Consider the following 16428-nt stretch of genomic DNA (forward strand, 5'->3'; position numbering starts at 1 on the left):
CTGGGACCCCTGTGAACACGGTCACAGATGGTGGATGGAAATGCTTGGCCAGTGAAATAACTTTTAGATGTTCCTGCTCTGAGAGAGGCAAAGCCACTGGTGACCCTCACACAGCATGTGCTGAATTCCTGATAACTCATCCTTGGGCTTCAGAACTCCAGCTTTGGGCCCCCAAAAATGTCAAAGCCAATCCTGGAAGCTGAGCTCCAAACTACCCCTACTACACACAGTTCTTGGGGAAGGCCTTTGGATGAATGCAACCAGCAAAGCAGCACTTTATGATATCTACTGCAGATTATAATGAATTCACTGTCAGGCCTCCTCTCCACTAATCCTTCCTGTCCCAGTCCAATCTAATCCAGGCTAACAGCTCCTTTTCTGGACACATGAAGCCCATTTGAGCTGTGGTTATCTTCACATTACCAGATAATATTGGCTGAGCCCCTCTTTTCTTCCCATATCCCATATCCAAGATTTTGTCACTAAATGTAGAGAGTTGGAGCCCAGTGTGTAATTCCCAGTGTCCCTTGTGTGCCCTGTCTGGGACAGTTTCCAAGCTGCAGCAATTCCAGGATTTACCATGTCCAGTGACAAAAGGAATCCACATCCAGAAATCAGGCATTTCCAGGGTCTCTGCTGAGGTGGTGACTGTGTCTGCCAAAGAGCCACATATCCCATCAGGGTAAAAACAATTAAAGCATAGAATGGAGTAAATCAAGTATTTAAAGATTTTTTTAATGGCAGAAGTCATTACACATAGACTGGTGGTGACAATCAGTTCCAATCCAGGCATGGAAATGTGTGGAAAGCACCAGGAAAACCAGCAAAACCAGGGTTAAAGAAATGCCATTTTTAATTACTATGGAAGATGGAGGCCAAATGATATAAATATAAGATGACAGGACAATAAACAACAGAATGAGAACATGAAGTAATGAGGCAAAATATCCTGGCCAACATCACTGCAAAAGCAGTTTTAGATTGATAACCAGGATATTTTTAGTATCACAGCTATGGGTGGTCATTTGAAACCTATGATTTTTTTGATTGGATTGATGGGGACACTCTAAAAGAATTGTTGGTATTTTATGTGCTTTTAGAGAATTGGAAAAGCAGTTTATGGATTAGTTTGAAATAAAAAACTTATGGCAGATGAGTTCAGCTGCTCATCAGCTCCATGCACTCAATTATAATGCCCACAGTGCGTTGTGTTTTATAATTTCCCTAATACATCAGAATTGGTTGATTTCCCTTCGTTTTCAGTGCTACTTTTGAGCTTTTATTGGATTATTTCAAAAATCAAAGCACCCAAACCCCACCACGTATATGAAGTGATTTTACCCTCGCTGAAGATTTTAACATTGATTGGAAAAACTACATTCATTCTTCAGCATTAAATGCTTTTAAAAGTTGATAAAAAAGTGTGTCACTGACAACTGCATTATCTAATCCATCTATTGGGTAAAAAACATCTGTGCATGTTTTCAACCAGAAAAAAACTTTGTTTTTTTCCTTATTTTCTAAGATTTCCAATAAAACTGTGCAGGGGATTGAGAGGCTCCTCTGGGATTTAGGTGTTGTAATTTGGAAATGAGCTTTTTTTTATGATGAGGGATAAGAATAAAAAGCAGGTTTGTAGGGGGGGAAAGGAGAAGTCTTTGTAAATTGTTGTGTCAGCTGGGTAGAAATCTTGCAAGGAACTTTGCTCTGCTGCTAATGATCTTTTTGGGGAGCTGAAAAGGAAAGGAGCAGGAAGTTATTTGTTCCAACTGAGAGTATTTTAGAATAGGTGCTGCTATAACAATGGGCAGAAAAATAGATTGATCAGGAACAAGAGGATAATTGGCAAAAATCACCCAGCTGGGGCAACTGATCCCTTCAGGGGGCTGGAATTCAAGACTTCTGGAGTTGTGCAGCCATTTCTATGTCAAAAGCTGTAATTTCCTTTGAAAAGGGGTGACAGTTTCTCTGTCTAAGCCCACTTGATTTTGATTTTCTCCACTAAGACTCTTCAGCCATTGGCCTTTTGTATTAACTTTTCATCAGTGAGGGCTTCTTCCTTAATTAGACCCAATGTTTTGAAAAAGAGCAAACCTGTTCCTCCATTTTTCCATGTCAGGATTAGAGCTTTGCCTTTAAAAATCGAATTCTGTTGCATGATGACAGTTCAGCAAATATTTCTGAGAAGGTCTATATCTGTTAAATAACTCATTGACCTATTCTGAAGTAAGATCTCCAGTAGCAGAGATCTTCTGAAGAAGAGGCTTGGATAAACTTGTCTTTTTAGCTGGGTTTCTGTTGAACAGCCCTTAATCCTCTTTATCCAGCCCTTTTTAGACCACATGGATTACAGGGCTGACATGGAGACTTTAAATTCCAACACAGTTTGAAGTGTTGTGGATGCAGCAGGAACTGAGGAACGTGTCCAACCAAGAACTTCCTCAGAGGGAGCAAAGGGTGACCAAAGGTCTCAGTGATAAACAGGCAGATGTGATGGAATTATGCCTCAGATCATGGAAGACCTTGGAATCAAATCATAGAATCGTGGGATGGTTTGGGTTGGAAGGAACCTTCCAAGGCCATCCAGTGCCATGGGACATCTTCAACTAGACCAGGTTGTTCCAAGCCCCACCCAGCCTGACCTTGAATATTTGCAGGCATGAGGTATCTGCCACCTCCTTGGGCAGCCTGTGCCAGAGTTTTACCACTCTCATCTTTCTTAAATCCAATCTGAATCTATCCTCTTCTAGTTTAAAATCATCACCTCTTGGCTATCCCAACAGGCACTCCAATCTTCTTGGGTAGAAGCTTAGAGGATGGTCCACTGTTTAAAAAAAGTTATAATGAAATCTAAATTCTATTAGTCCAGACTATGAGCTTGCTATTTTTTGTCTAATTTTGCTTTATACCTCTGCAAGATTAATCTCTCTACAAAGTGGAGAGAGAAGCCATGTGACTTTTTGGATGCTGGTAATCCATTTATTTATCACCTCGATGTAGGAACCAGAAAACCCAGAGCCTCCTCTGATAGATTTCTCACTCACAGTGCTGGTGGCTAATGGTGGTTAATGTTTTCTCTCCCAGCTGCGTATGGGCTGGTCTTGAGAGGTTACTAAATGATTTTTCAGGGAACACTGAGTGATTTTTCAGGAAACTGCAATATTCTTTACAGTTGTCATGCTCATACATAAGGATGAAGTGGCTAATCCAGCCTTTAATTTTGTGAGTAACAGAGATACCCAATAGAACTCTATGAACAATGCAGAAAGTTACACTAAAAATCAAAAAATCGATAATTTTAGTCATCTTGAGGTGAAAGTATTTCTATAATTAAACCTAACTCTGTAACATAAAAGGTTGCTGTAAATTCTTTTTAAAACATGTTTATTAATTCTCAATTATTTCCTAATAGTCTTGCTTGGGTTTAATATCACTATTATTGCTATTGCTCTTAACTCATATGGCCCTTGGACAAAATTGTGATCCTTTCAAAACACACAAGAGACAGAAAATGTCTGTAGCTTTATGGCAATATAAAATTAAGTAATTTGATCAATTCCTTTAGAATCTTGCTGCTCTCAAAGACTTTAAAATCTATTTTACTTTCAGTTAACGGTGAACTTTGGTGTGACATTTGTGAGTTTGCACCAAGCCAGCTGAGTGGAAGGGGAGAAGAGAAGGAGAGGATGAGCAGCAACTCAGAACAAGAAATTAAATAAGATTTGGTCATTTTGGGTGGAGCACCCTTTTGGAGAGCGTGGCTGCCCAAGGGTTTGCCTGCATGAGGTGGGTTTGAAGTGAAACTCTGAGTGCCCCAAGTGTGTTTGATGACATCCACATGGGGATGTGGGCAGGGCACCAGCAGTGGGTGATTTTAACCTTGCAGAACACACTAATTAGCTCCCCCTTTCCCCTTTGTCTTGGGCAAACAAATTGCTACCATCGTTTTCTGAGATCATGGAAAAATCCCTGCAAATAGAACATCTGCTTTTTGATTAAACACATGCAGAGATATTTCAGTAGAAACTCATTAATCAAAGTTAAACTTCATTTTACCTCATTTTTAGTTAGTCAATTGTTACAAAAATTTACTTTTTTTTTCTATTTAAAGAGGGTTAAAGAGGTACAGGGCTACAATGTGGTTGGGGAAGGACCTGAAAACATTGAAGACATTATTTTCCCATATATTTCCCTCACTTGTAAAATTCATTTTGGTTTAATTTTCGAAATGGGTGAGCAGCTATTTGAGATAACACAGCCAGGGCTGAGTGCGTCTAAACCCAGCACTTCCAGCGGTCCATCACTGCCAGCTTTATTAAGCTCAAAGCCGAGGAAAGAATGATTTGCTGCCTGCAGAGTCTATGGCAAAGCTGATTTGGGAGCCTTGGGAAGAGTCATATGAGGGAAGAGCTGAAGGAAAATTTTCTGTCTCCAGCTTTTCTGAGTTTTGGCAGAATTAGCTGAGAAGTCAAAGCTGACAATGCTTTAAGTATGAAAGCAATAGAATGACCTAAGACGTAGGGTCAAAATGTGCTAATTAGGTAACAATTAATGTTGAGTGACCTCTAGTGGTGCTTTCCCACAGTTTATCCTTAAACTGGGATCTCTGACAGGACCTGGAGTTTGGGATCTATATTTAAGAGCCCTCCCGCACCAATAGGATAAACAGTCTGTAAAAAAATGGGGTTTGTTTATCTGAGAAAAGTTCTAACAAATTGAATAATAAAATAATTTTTTTAATTAATTGCTTTGTACTAAAATCTTTTATTGTCACACCAGGCAGAGCAGCAAACTGGAACCTACCCCTCGACACAAGTTTTGATATAAAATTATTTTTTATTACCCCAATATTTGAGAAGACTCCAACTGTCAGAGGGTCAACTCTGAGTGCTTTGTGGTGATTCTATCCTGCATATTCCATTCCCATATCCCACAGGAAGGCAGGACAATCATTTATTTGCTAAGTGCAAGCTCAATATTTTTAGTGGGTGTGATGATATTTGGCCAATGGTTGGACGTGACGATCTTGGAGATCTTTCCCAACCTTAGGGATTCTATGGGATCACCTGGAATGGCCTTACAGCAGCTTCCCCACAGACAAACCTATTCCACAAAGAGACACACAGATATTAAACCACAGGAAGGAAAAAGGATTTGCTCAGGATAACTTTGTGGGGTGATGGCGATGGGAGTGATCCAACATGGCAGCACCTAAGTACAAGCTCCAGTTAAAACACTGACAAGGGCCTGGGGCCTCGCGAGAAGCACGTGAGGAACCCAAACCTGTAAAGATTTTACTGCGCTCACATTAGAGCCCCACAGCCCCAGGAAAAGGCACAGGAAAATATTCCAGTTAGCTCTGCTGAGCAGATCTGCAGGCTTTAAACCTGCCCAGGTGCAAACACGTAAATAAAACCTCAGGTGGCTCCCTCAGAACAGACCAGGCCTCACTGTGACATGGGGCCTGGCCTGGAGCTGTTCATCTTTGTAACACGGAAAAAGTCACTTTTTATTGACATTCCCTCAATGCAGCAGTTCTTGACGAAGATTTGCAGTGCAATCTCAGCTGGATGATGGTTTCCTTCACACCAAGATGGGAGTCCAAAGACACTGGTGGGATATATGACATAATCGCTTTGTCTAATGGAAGAAAACATTCCTTTCGATGGTAGTCCTAAATTATCGATGCCTTAAAGGCAAATGCTTTCCTATAGTAAGGATTTGAAAATTGGGTGATTAGTAGAGTAAATCTTGAGTAGGGAGGAGAAAAAAACCCTGTGTTTAGCCCATTACTTAATTCAGCACTGAACAACTTGCAAGAATTTATCCCACTCTATAATTATTTCTTTTTCATGCATGCCCTGCTCCTTTTATGGGCTGAATATATTTGTTTCTCCTTAATTAATATTCTTTTAGCTCTTTAATTTCATGATAGTCAATAGAACTCTATGAGAAACACAGGAAGCTTTACTAAAAAATAAAAAAATCTATCATTTTAATCACCTTGAGGTGAAAGTATTTCTATAATTAAACCTAACTCTGTAAGGTAAAAGGTCACCATAAGGTCTTTTTAAAATATACTTACTAATTCTCAATTATTTCCCAGTAGTCTTGCTTGGGTTTAATATCACTATTATTACTATTAATAACTCATTTGACCCTTGGACAAAATTGTGATCCTTTCAAAACACACAAGAGACAGAAAATGTCTCTATAGCTTTATGGCAATATAAAAGTAAATGATTTGATCTATTCCTCTAAAATCTTGCTGCTCTCAAAAGACTTGAAAATCTATTTTACTTTCAGTCAACGTTGAACTTTGATGTGACACATGTGAGTTTGCACTTAATCCATTTTGTGGTGACCTGCTCCTTTATTGCTCTCTGCTCCAGCGTGGGAGAAAGATGGTTAAACACCATCAGGACCTGATGGAAATGCCTCAAATAAAATTTCATTTTTCAGAGCAAGGCAGGGCAGCTCTGAGAGCCAAATTTGTCTCTTGTCAAAGGAGAGAGAGCTGCTCTTTGGAGGCACTGACTGCAGGCAGAAAGAGGCACGAGGAACTTAGGAAGGGGTTTAACTTAAAAAATCCATAATCTGAATCTCTTGGTTTCACTTGGGTGATGATTTAATTTTGCAATTGTGTGGCAGCCAATTCTCAGGTTTGTGTTAGGATCCAAAATGAGAGCTTTCCATTAAAAAATCTTCAGCTTTGGAGCAGCTCCTCCTTTGGTTGCCACTGTCTTGTCAGTCTGTAGGGTTTGATGGTTATTTTTTAACTCATCAAAAAAAAAAGCACTGAAAAATTCTGTTTAAAATACTAAAAAATAGGCTCACAGATAAAAAGCCATTTATGAGACTTTCCAGACATATGAAAAGAGTGGAAGATTTCAAAACCTTCCTATTATGAACAGTATTTTATGCAACTGCTGTCGAAAATACATTCATGCAAAGGAATTTTTACTGGTTAAATAAAAATACAATTTAAAGATTTATGCTGCAGTTGCAGCACTCAGTCTTGGGTTTTCCAAAGGCAGCAAGATGGACTCTGAGGTCCTTATAAAGCCTCTGCAAAACATCATGTGCTTGCCACAAATTCCTGCTTAGAACAATTTAAGTTGCAAATAAGGAACCAGCCCAGAAATTCTGCAGTTTTGGCTTGCTCTAAATGACTTGTCTTTGTTGTTATGGTAATTCTATGAAAAAGACTCCCAGAAATCAATTTGTTGTTTGGGTATAATTCCCCAAACTGAGAAAGAAGCTGCTGGGTGTTGGGTGGATGAAGGAACTGCCACTGTGAAGATGTTGAGCTCAATTTAAGCCCATCAAATGTGGCAGCTTTTAAAAATCAGTAATCTTGGCCACACCACGAAGGCTTGGATCATCCCAAGGTTATCACCCAGCATTTGTCTCAGAAAATGAGATGCACAAATCCCAGGAAGGGCCACTGGAGGTTCTTGGTGTGGGAAATGGATTTGTAGAGAGTTTTTAGGGTTTGGCAGAAGGTATATATAGTATGTATTTGTATGTAAACCTTGAGATAAGAAATGTTGACTTTGAAATGTTATAGAATAGGATAGATATTGTTGAGAGAGGAATGGAGTTAGAAAAATTTTTTAAAGGATGGTTTTGTAAATAAGATTAGATACATTGGAGAAATAGAATTATGAAAGATGTAGTGTAGCAGGACCCACAAGGAGTAACTTTAGATGATTGGTTTTAAGGTATTTAAAGTATAGTGTGGTAAAAAGCTGATAAGCTAAGAAATGTTTGTAGTGTTTTGTAACTAAGAAATAGTTGGCTTTTGATTGTGATGGTGTGAATTATAACATCTGTTTTGTCTCACTCTTCTCATAAAACTGAAAGTAGAATAAAAGTTTTTAAAATGTGTCTTAGTTGCCTCATCTCTAGATTAGAAAAAGGTAAAATCCAGGTAAAATAAATTAGTATCAACATATCAACAATAAACAACCACTAGCTTCACTGGTAAAGCTGTTAAATTACAAAAATCAGACAAAACTTTGGAGCCAGGTTGAGAAGCAGCACAATAGCGCCAATGGGAGGAGCGAAAGTTGGATTTACCAAGCCAAAAACTGTGCTGAAGTAAAAGCAGCAAGAATATTTGCACTTGTTAGGGGTATAATTGTGCAGAACACAGGCAGAGGCACCGTGGAAAAGCAATAACAGGCATTGGAAGAGTGGGACTGATGGTACACGTGGAAGTCAGGGCAGGTGCTGCACTCTGCGTGCCCATTAAAGCCCCCAAAGCACAGGATTTACCTCAGAAACTGGCAGAGGGAATAGACTTTTCCAAAATGTGCTTGTCCAGAGCCTGGCAGCACGGCAGGAATCAGAATTTTAAAAACACACTAATTCTGACTGAACTCACACATTGGTGCCTATTGAAGTAGGCAAGATTACCCTGGGGGGAGCCAGTTACCTGCAGGATTTCAAAGACGAATGGATTGAATCCTGCAGAGAATAAATAGTATTTTCTGGTTTTTGGATGACATACTAATACCTGGGAGGAATTCAGACGAGTATTTACAAAACCTTGAGGAAATTCCAACATGTTATAAAGCTATGCTTTAAAGCGAACAAAAATAGGATTGTAAGCATGAGATTTTTTTTTTCCCCAGCTCCCTAAAAACAAGTTCCTTGCCTAAATTTCAGGAATAAAGGCTTTAAAAAGGAAAATAAAAACTATGGAGCATGCATAAGGCCCTCAATGTTACCCAGCTTCTGTTGTTTTTATCCATGTGAAAGGTTTCTTATGGAAGTTCCAAATTATCACTGCTAATTAGGTTGCTGTTTTCCTGATAAAGGAAACATAAAGTAGATGTGGATGGAGCATTAAAATAAGATTTTTTTTTGAGGAAAAAACAAAAAAAAACCAAAGAGCTCCATAGCATCTTATAATTGGAGGTCATTCAGGAGAACCTTAAACCACAATTTCCTGAAGGAAAATGGGCTGTTGCTTCATAAGACTCTAGTACCCCAAAAAAATCCAGTTATTTGCCTTTTAGATCATTATCAAAATCTTAAAATACATCTACATTTTTAAAAGAAAACTTGCATTCCCATTTAGGAAGTAATAAATTCTAGGAACATCTCTTAAAAAGTATCTTGATGTAGATAGAAAACCAGTGGTAAAAAGGAGGGGTGACTCATTTACTTTGTTTTGGGGGGAGGCAGTTTTGGAGATCAATCTTTTTATTGTTTTTAATATTGTAAAATTCCCTGCAGACCATGAAACACATGCCCATCACATCCCTCCTTCCAGTCACCAACAAATTCAACTGGAGACAGAGAAGAAAAGGTGATTTTCCGAGGAGAGGCCTGGATTTCTGTGTGTTTTTTGGACAGCCTCATCACAGGAGAAATTCAAGCTCCAGTGCTTCACTGAGCAGCGTTACCTGGGCAGGAGATGCTGTTTTCCAGGCGGAGCAGCTCCAAGGAGCTTGCGCACCTTTTTACCAGCAGAATTATCCCAGTAGCATCATGGAGAAATAAAGGAGGACTGAAAGAAGCTGCTCTTGGTGCAAATTTTGATCAGGGCACTTGAGCCCTGTGGAGCCTGCAGGAACAAGGGCAGGACGTGTTTCTCCCACTCTCGTTGGACTGCACCTCTTGTGTGTGGTCACCTGGACTTGCAGCAGTGTTTTTATGGAGCATTTCTCTATAAATCTCTTGCAAGGCCTTCCTGGGGGATGCAGTGACCCCAGGAGCACTCAGTGTGATTCTGCCTTGCTCCATCCAAGTGAGAGTCCCTTTGGTAATGTCCATTCTCTCCCCAGACCCAAGGGAAATGGGGTCCTGCATATTTGAGTACAAACTTGTGTCCTGTGTTCAGCAACAGGGAGGAAAAGAAAACATCACTGTCCTCAGTTAATTGCTTCTTTGTGACAGGCATACTTCAAAGGCACTTTAGTCTCAAGTGCATCTTAGCAGAGAAAAACTCATATTACCGATTTTAACCCCCGCTATTTCCAGCCACGGAGCTGAATGAATTCCACATAATACAATCTCCACATGTGGACGTGGAATGTGAAATTAGTTCGGGGTTTGGTTGGGGTTGGGTCTTTTGGTTTGTTTTGTTTTTTAAAGTACTGTTTTAATGAGGTGTTTAGTTTAGCACATTTGGCTCCTCCAAATTACCTCAAGGGGATTCATATGTTAACGAACTCCACAGCTGTTGTTTGTGAAACCAGCCTAGCACAAGCAGAGCATGTTGTGCAAAGATTTAAATGCTCTGTTGGAGAGGTCACTGCACTCCTTTGTCTGCTGTCAGTTATTAATAATGAGCCTACTACTTAATTTTAAACACTGAGTTAATTTTTTTTCAGCATCGAATACGTTCCAGGTGGGTTCGGTTTGGGATTCAACGCCTGGGTCAGCAGAGGGAAGCTGCAATCAAAGGATGACCTGATTTTCTGCAATTGATGAAACATCTCGGGGTGGGGACGACTGGTGATGAAATTTCAGGCTTTGGAGGTGGCCTGAAGAGGCTGCATTGAGCAGAGAGAACGTTTGCAATGATAATTGTTTTATAAACATGCCCCGATATGCTTCAAAAGCTTTAATTCTGGATTTCTTAAATTAGGCTGGCTTTGCTCCTGGCAAGCAATAAACTGTTTTCATTTTAGATGTCACTTTACATTTAAGGAAATTAATAACTGGGAAAGAAAAAAATCCTGTTTGCTAAGTAAGGGCAGACAATCGGTTTATTTCAAGTATCCAGTTAAAATCCATAGCTCTCCTTGTTGAATAAACCCTGGGTTTTAAGGGCCAGAGTGACAGAATTTATATGCTAGAAGAGTAATCCCAGTTCTTACCATCTCACCAGAAGCAGGATGTTCTCTGCTCTTCCTGGAGCCCACCTGGCCACATCCCAGAGCTGGAAAATCCAGTGGGCAGCAGGTTGTCCAGCTCCTTGGATTAGGGGCTGCTGCTTCCCAACCCACTCCCACACAGCACATTCCATGGCATTCTGGCTCATAGATCATTTCATCATTTCAATATTTGGGTTTGATTTCCTCCATGTGCTTTATCACTGAAAATAATGAATGATTTAATAATGAATCATTAACGTCAGAGCAGCCTCTGCTGGCTGGTGGAGACAGAGCTCTGATGCACAGCCCCATAGGGGATTTCATTTGGACAGACCAGGCTTTATTCCCTCCCTCAAAGGTATCAGCATTTAAGTGCAAGGAATGATATTTTGCCTGGAATTTAGGCAGAATATAAAATAGATGTCCAATGGGAGCGTTGCCAAATTCGTGCACTCCATATTGGATGAGATCAGGGCTTCTGTCAAACAAATGCAAATGTGGTGTGACTTTCTTGCACACAAAGCAAGAATTTCATCTGAGCCTCCATGACACTGCTCTGAAAACATAATTAAGCTCAGACAGCAGAATAAAACCTTTGCCTTCCTCAAGACAGAGAGGTTACTAATTATTGTAAAGTGGGTTTTTTTGGTAAATCAAGTTTTTGGAAAGATTTGGCATTGCTAGAAGAGCCATTCCAAAAAGAGAACAATCCGTGTCGAGTGAAAGTACAATAATGCTTTCCCAAAATCCTTGTGTTGCTATTTTGCAGAGGGAAAACTGAGGCACATTGTCCCTGGGAGCTCGTTCTCCCAAGTTATTAAGCTTGGGAGCGATGTGGCATCAATGCCAGCTCCCACTGGTTCAGAGTTAATTTTTAAGATTATGGGATACTTTCCATCCAATGCCACCTGAGAGGGACGGTTGGGATGACATTTAATGTCACCTACAGTGGCTGCTCAGCAAATGGTCCTCTGTCCTCGAGGCAGGGGGGTGAAATCAGCCCTTCATTTAACACAGGCCATTGAAAACCAGCCATGCACAGGCTTCTCACTTCAGCAGATGAACTGGATGCAAAGGGATAAGCAGGATTGCTGATATTGTGTTCACCCTCTCTTGTTTGCAAGCCCCATTTCCAAATGTCCATTGAACGGGGGGAGGTGGAAAGGGGGGAGAATTTTGCATGATTTTTATTGCTAACTCTGAATATTGGAAGTGCAGCAAATGCAGCATGTGGGCCATTCTTCCGACCCTGTGAACATTCAGTTCAAAAATATTTGTAACACAGTGAATAAGAGGCTGTTCCCTTGCTCAGCATGGAATTAGAATGACTGCCAGTCGGGAATGAAGTCACCTTCCATTTCAGGATCTTTCAGCAAAAAAGGACGAGTTTTCCTGTGGATCTGGATTTGTCATGTGTGTTCCTGAGGAAATGTGAAGAAACCGAATACTTCAGGAGGATGGAAGGCTCGGAAATACATTTACACCAAACGTTTCAGGAAGGTGGAAGGTTTAGAAATACTTTTACACCCTCTTCAACTTCATTCAGTGCACGCCAGCCCAGATCTCCAGAGCACAGCCCTTGTCCCCACTGTGGCTTTGCTGTCTCCCAGGACATGTCAGGATTTCCAAAGGGAGCTAGGACTGGGAACGGGTCAGCAGAAACCACAGCACCCCAATTCTTCACCTTGTTCATTTATGGATTCCCTACAATATGTATTGAAAGAGAACAGAAGTTCAGGAGGGGATGGATGGATGGATGGATGGATGGATGGATGGATGGATGGATGGATGGATGGATGGATGGATGGATGGACGGACAGCAGGTACTTGAGGTTCACCGATATTCCTAAAAGTAGAACCCCCTGACCAATATTTAAATAACAAAATTAGATGTTCCTTTAATGAGTAATTCCAATTTTCTAGATATTTCTCAGATATTTCTAATAACAAAAAAACCCCAAAAATCTAATGACATCTGAAGATGTAGCAGGTCCTGTGGAAGGTAACTTTGTCAAGTCTTTTGGAAAGCAAGACCAATAGTGATAAAGATGCAGACTCACCTCACTTGTGGCCATTTCAGAGAGCAGCAACACACACAGACATGTCCCCATTGATATAAACCCCATCTATATAACCCTTGTTAGCCCCCTTTAAATGCTCCCTGACACATCCCCACTGATGCAGTGCAATTTCTGATAAAAGCCCAACTCTTTTCCTGTATCAAAATGCACTCATTGTGCAGCAATTCAAAGACATGGCTCTTCCTCTTTTATGAGCTCTGAAAATATCTCATTAAGAGTTTCACAAATTACCACCATCACTTCTGCTGACGCGCTCGTTCGTCCTCGGATCCAAAGAAATGCAGTTGACAACTTCAATGGAACAAAGCAGGGCTTTCCCAGGCTGTGATTCAGCACTCAAACACCTCGGTGTCATCTTGAGCTTGGAGGTTTGATGGAGCCAAGGTGTGAGGTGCCACTTGAGACAAGTGAGGGAAGTGTGGGGATGTTTTTCCTCCCCTCTCTCGGATCTACGGTTTCAGCACTCTTCACCATCTGGTGGAACACTTCAGAGAAGAAAACAGTTCTGCAATATCTAATTTTGCCATGTTTTTGGAACATCATTATAATGATCTTTGTGTCATTTAAGTGTGATTACTCGTCCTCCAAGGCTTTTCCTGTTTATGCTTAAATAGTACTGGAGCATGGCCAGATACGCTTGGAATGAAATGCTACAAAATACTACATTTTTATCATAAAGCCTTAAAAGCAGCATTTACAATTAGGGGACTCAGCTTGTACTTTGCATTCCGGTAGGTTTTTTGTTTTCATCTCATTGTAGTAGTAGATAAATAAAATTAATTAAGCAAGCGTAATTGCCAGTTAAATTTTACAAAATCCTGAAGAAATGGAAGGCCTAATTCAAAGTGGCGGTAATGGTGTAAATAATTAAGTCAAATTGTTTTCATTTTCATGCTGCATGTTGTTTCCTTCAGCATGTAATGGTACAAGGCAAAGTGTACGCAGTGCTCAAACTAGACAAATAATAGATAAATTTATTCATAAATACTTTGTGGATTGTAATTAGAAGTTCACTGCTGCAGTGTCTATAGCACCAGTCTATTTTTTCCTTCAGTTTCTGTAAATATTTGTCTGGGTAAATGTGTGCTTTGAAGAATGTAGAGACAAGGAGAATGCATCACAAAAAGTGTTGCAAATTCTTCTTTGCTGCTCGGTTTGAGTGGCATCCAGGGTCCCAGCAGCATGCAAGTTCTGTGGCCTTAGCCTTGCCCAGGTGGTCCAGTGCCTGCAGCAGGCCGAGGGAGGCTGGGAGCTGGGTGTGAGATGAGTTTCCCTTCTCTCACTGCTTGGTGCCCCAAATACAGCTTTTCCAACCAGGAGATACAAATTACCGGGCAGATCCTGCCAAAAACCCCACTGGACATCAGGGCTCCAGTAGAGATTGCCTGGGCACGGGGCTGGGCACACACAGAGGCACTGTGGGAGGAGAATGGGATTGTTTCCCTCCAGGGCTGGGGAACTTCTGCTCAATGAACTCCTTCCAGGGTGAGCTGTGATAATCCAGGCTGGGTGGAAGCTCAGGAGATCCTTTGGGGGTCAGCACTCACCCTGGCTTGGCTTTGAACACTGGGCAGTGACCCTGAAAGGAGCATTTGGGGACAGCCCCCCATCAGCAGCTCCTGGGTGAAACCCGTTTGTGTAACCAGCCCTCAGCTCGCTCTCAGCACAAACAAATTTATTAAAACAGCAGTTTGGAAAATTCAGGGACACAGAGGTGAAACCCACAGGATAAATCTGCTATCCAGCACACTCTCAATGCATTCCCATTGAGTGAAATCAGGGATTGCTTTAGGATTACCTGCACTGCCTAAGGTTTGAGGGACCTTATGCTGCCCCAGTGCATCCACCTGAGTGCTGTGAGCGTTGTTAAACCATGGAATGAGTGGCAGGAGAGACTGTGGCACTGCTCAGAGCTGGCACGTGCCAACACCTCGACCACCTGAGCACAGAGTGCAGCCCCAGGCACTGCAAACAAATCCCTGCAAAGCTCTGCACGGGGGTCAAGAAGACTCCTCGGCTCTGCTGGTTCTCTCCACGTTCTTCCAGCTGAAAAATACCGTGGAGCTTTTGTTCACCTCTCGCCGCAGTGGAGCAGAGCTTCTGCATAGCACTACTGGCCTCTGCTGCCAGCCTGGGAGAGGAGGAGAGGAGAGGAGAGAGGCTTCTCACACCTCTGCCTCTCCGGAGGGCCTCCTGATCCCTGAGTATGAGCTGCAGGAAAACCAATCTTTCATCTTTACCTTATTTTCATGCTTACAAATAAAGGTCAAGGCTCCCGTGCTGTAGCCGCAGCCGAACGAGCTTTGAACAACCGCCCTGAAATGTGATTGTAATTAGTTTCCTTTCAATCTTGATGTGAACAGTGATCTTAAAATGCCAGGACTGTAGCAGTGCATATGATTAACAAGCACACAGAAAGGCAGTCTAAGGAAAAATATGGATAGAAATGAACAAAATGCAAATGTTGCACTGCTTTAAATTTTATTATCCTCCCAGCTCTTCATAAAATACTGTAGACATCGTTTGATTATATTTTTAGTCTAGGGAATTAATTTTTAACTAGGGAACTCGTTTCTGTCTTATGATTACTCTTCTCTGCTATGGCCTGTAGGTCTGAACTAAAAAAAAAAAAAAAAAAAAAAAAAACCTCACAGTTTTTATTGTGCTAATGATGCCCAGAACTCAAATGAATCTCACTTAGGTGTGTGCCATGCCTTGCAATATGTGCCAGAGCTGCAGGCAACCTGTGCATCTTTTCATAGCAGTGATTTCTGCAGGAGGCAGGTGTAAAGCCTGGCCAGGGGTAAGGCTGAGTCCTCATGGTGTCACCACCTGGGAGACTCCTTGGAGGTGACTGATTCTGTGGAGCCAGTGGAGGGGAAGGGAGAACAGAGCCAGTGATATTTCCTGGTCACTCCTCTGACTTCACTTCATTGTCTCAAGGGTAACTCACAGCAGAGCCTAGGGGAGGGCGAGAGGAGCTCTGAGCACTGTGCTCTGGTCACATCCACTCACAGCCCCTGGGCCAGCTCCTGTCTGCACCCAGGGGTGCGTGGGCACTGCTCCCAGGGAGGCAGAAATTCCCTCACCCAGCCAAAAGGACTTCAGGGCTGCTCCTCTGCTTGGAGCAGAAGGAATGAGAAGGAGAGAGAAACAGGAGGAATTACATGGGTAATATTTTGCTTGAGAAACTACCAAGCTGTATTTCCTACCTGGGGAAAAAAGATGGTTTTTTTCCAGCTGCCAAGTAAATCCACTTTGTCAAAACGTAAGTCTTTAAAAAAAAATCAGAAGAATAGAGCTAGAAGGCCATGGTGGAGGCACAGAGGAGATAAAACCAAAGACTCTTCAGAGGAGGAATGTGTTTTAACATTCTGCAGGTAACTGTGACTCTTCTACCCTCCAGGCTGACTTGTCCTGCAGCATCCTGGCCCAGACATGCAGCAGTGTCTCAACCCTGACATTGTTCTGGGAGCCAAAACTGCATTCCAACACCTACCCAAACCTTACTTATT

The 16428-nt window shown here is 41.6% G+C and overlaps 1 long non-coding RNA gene across 1 annotated transcript; it reads right to left on the reverse strand.

The window, feature by feature from the left end:
* Nucleotides 1-716: 716 nt before the first annotated feature.
* LOC118690008 (uncharacterized) lies at nt 717-13398 on the reverse strand. The gene is made up of 2 exons (XR_004980717.2): nt 10836-13398; nt 717-9843 (listed from the first exon to the last, which is right to left on the reverse strand). It is a non-coding gene; the product is annotated as an uncharacterized LOC118690008 (long non-coding RNA).
* Between the last annotated feature and the right edge of the window lie 3030 nt (nt 13399-16428).

The sequence above is a fragment of the Molothrus ater genome, chromosome 10, assembly GCF_012460135.2.
Source record: "Molothrus ater isolate BHLD 08-10-18 breed brown headed cowbird chromosome 10, BPBGC_Mater_1.1, whole genome shotgun sequence".
Taxonomy (NCBI): Eukaryota; Metazoa; Chordata; class Aves; order Passeriformes; family Icteridae; genus Molothrus; species Molothrus ater.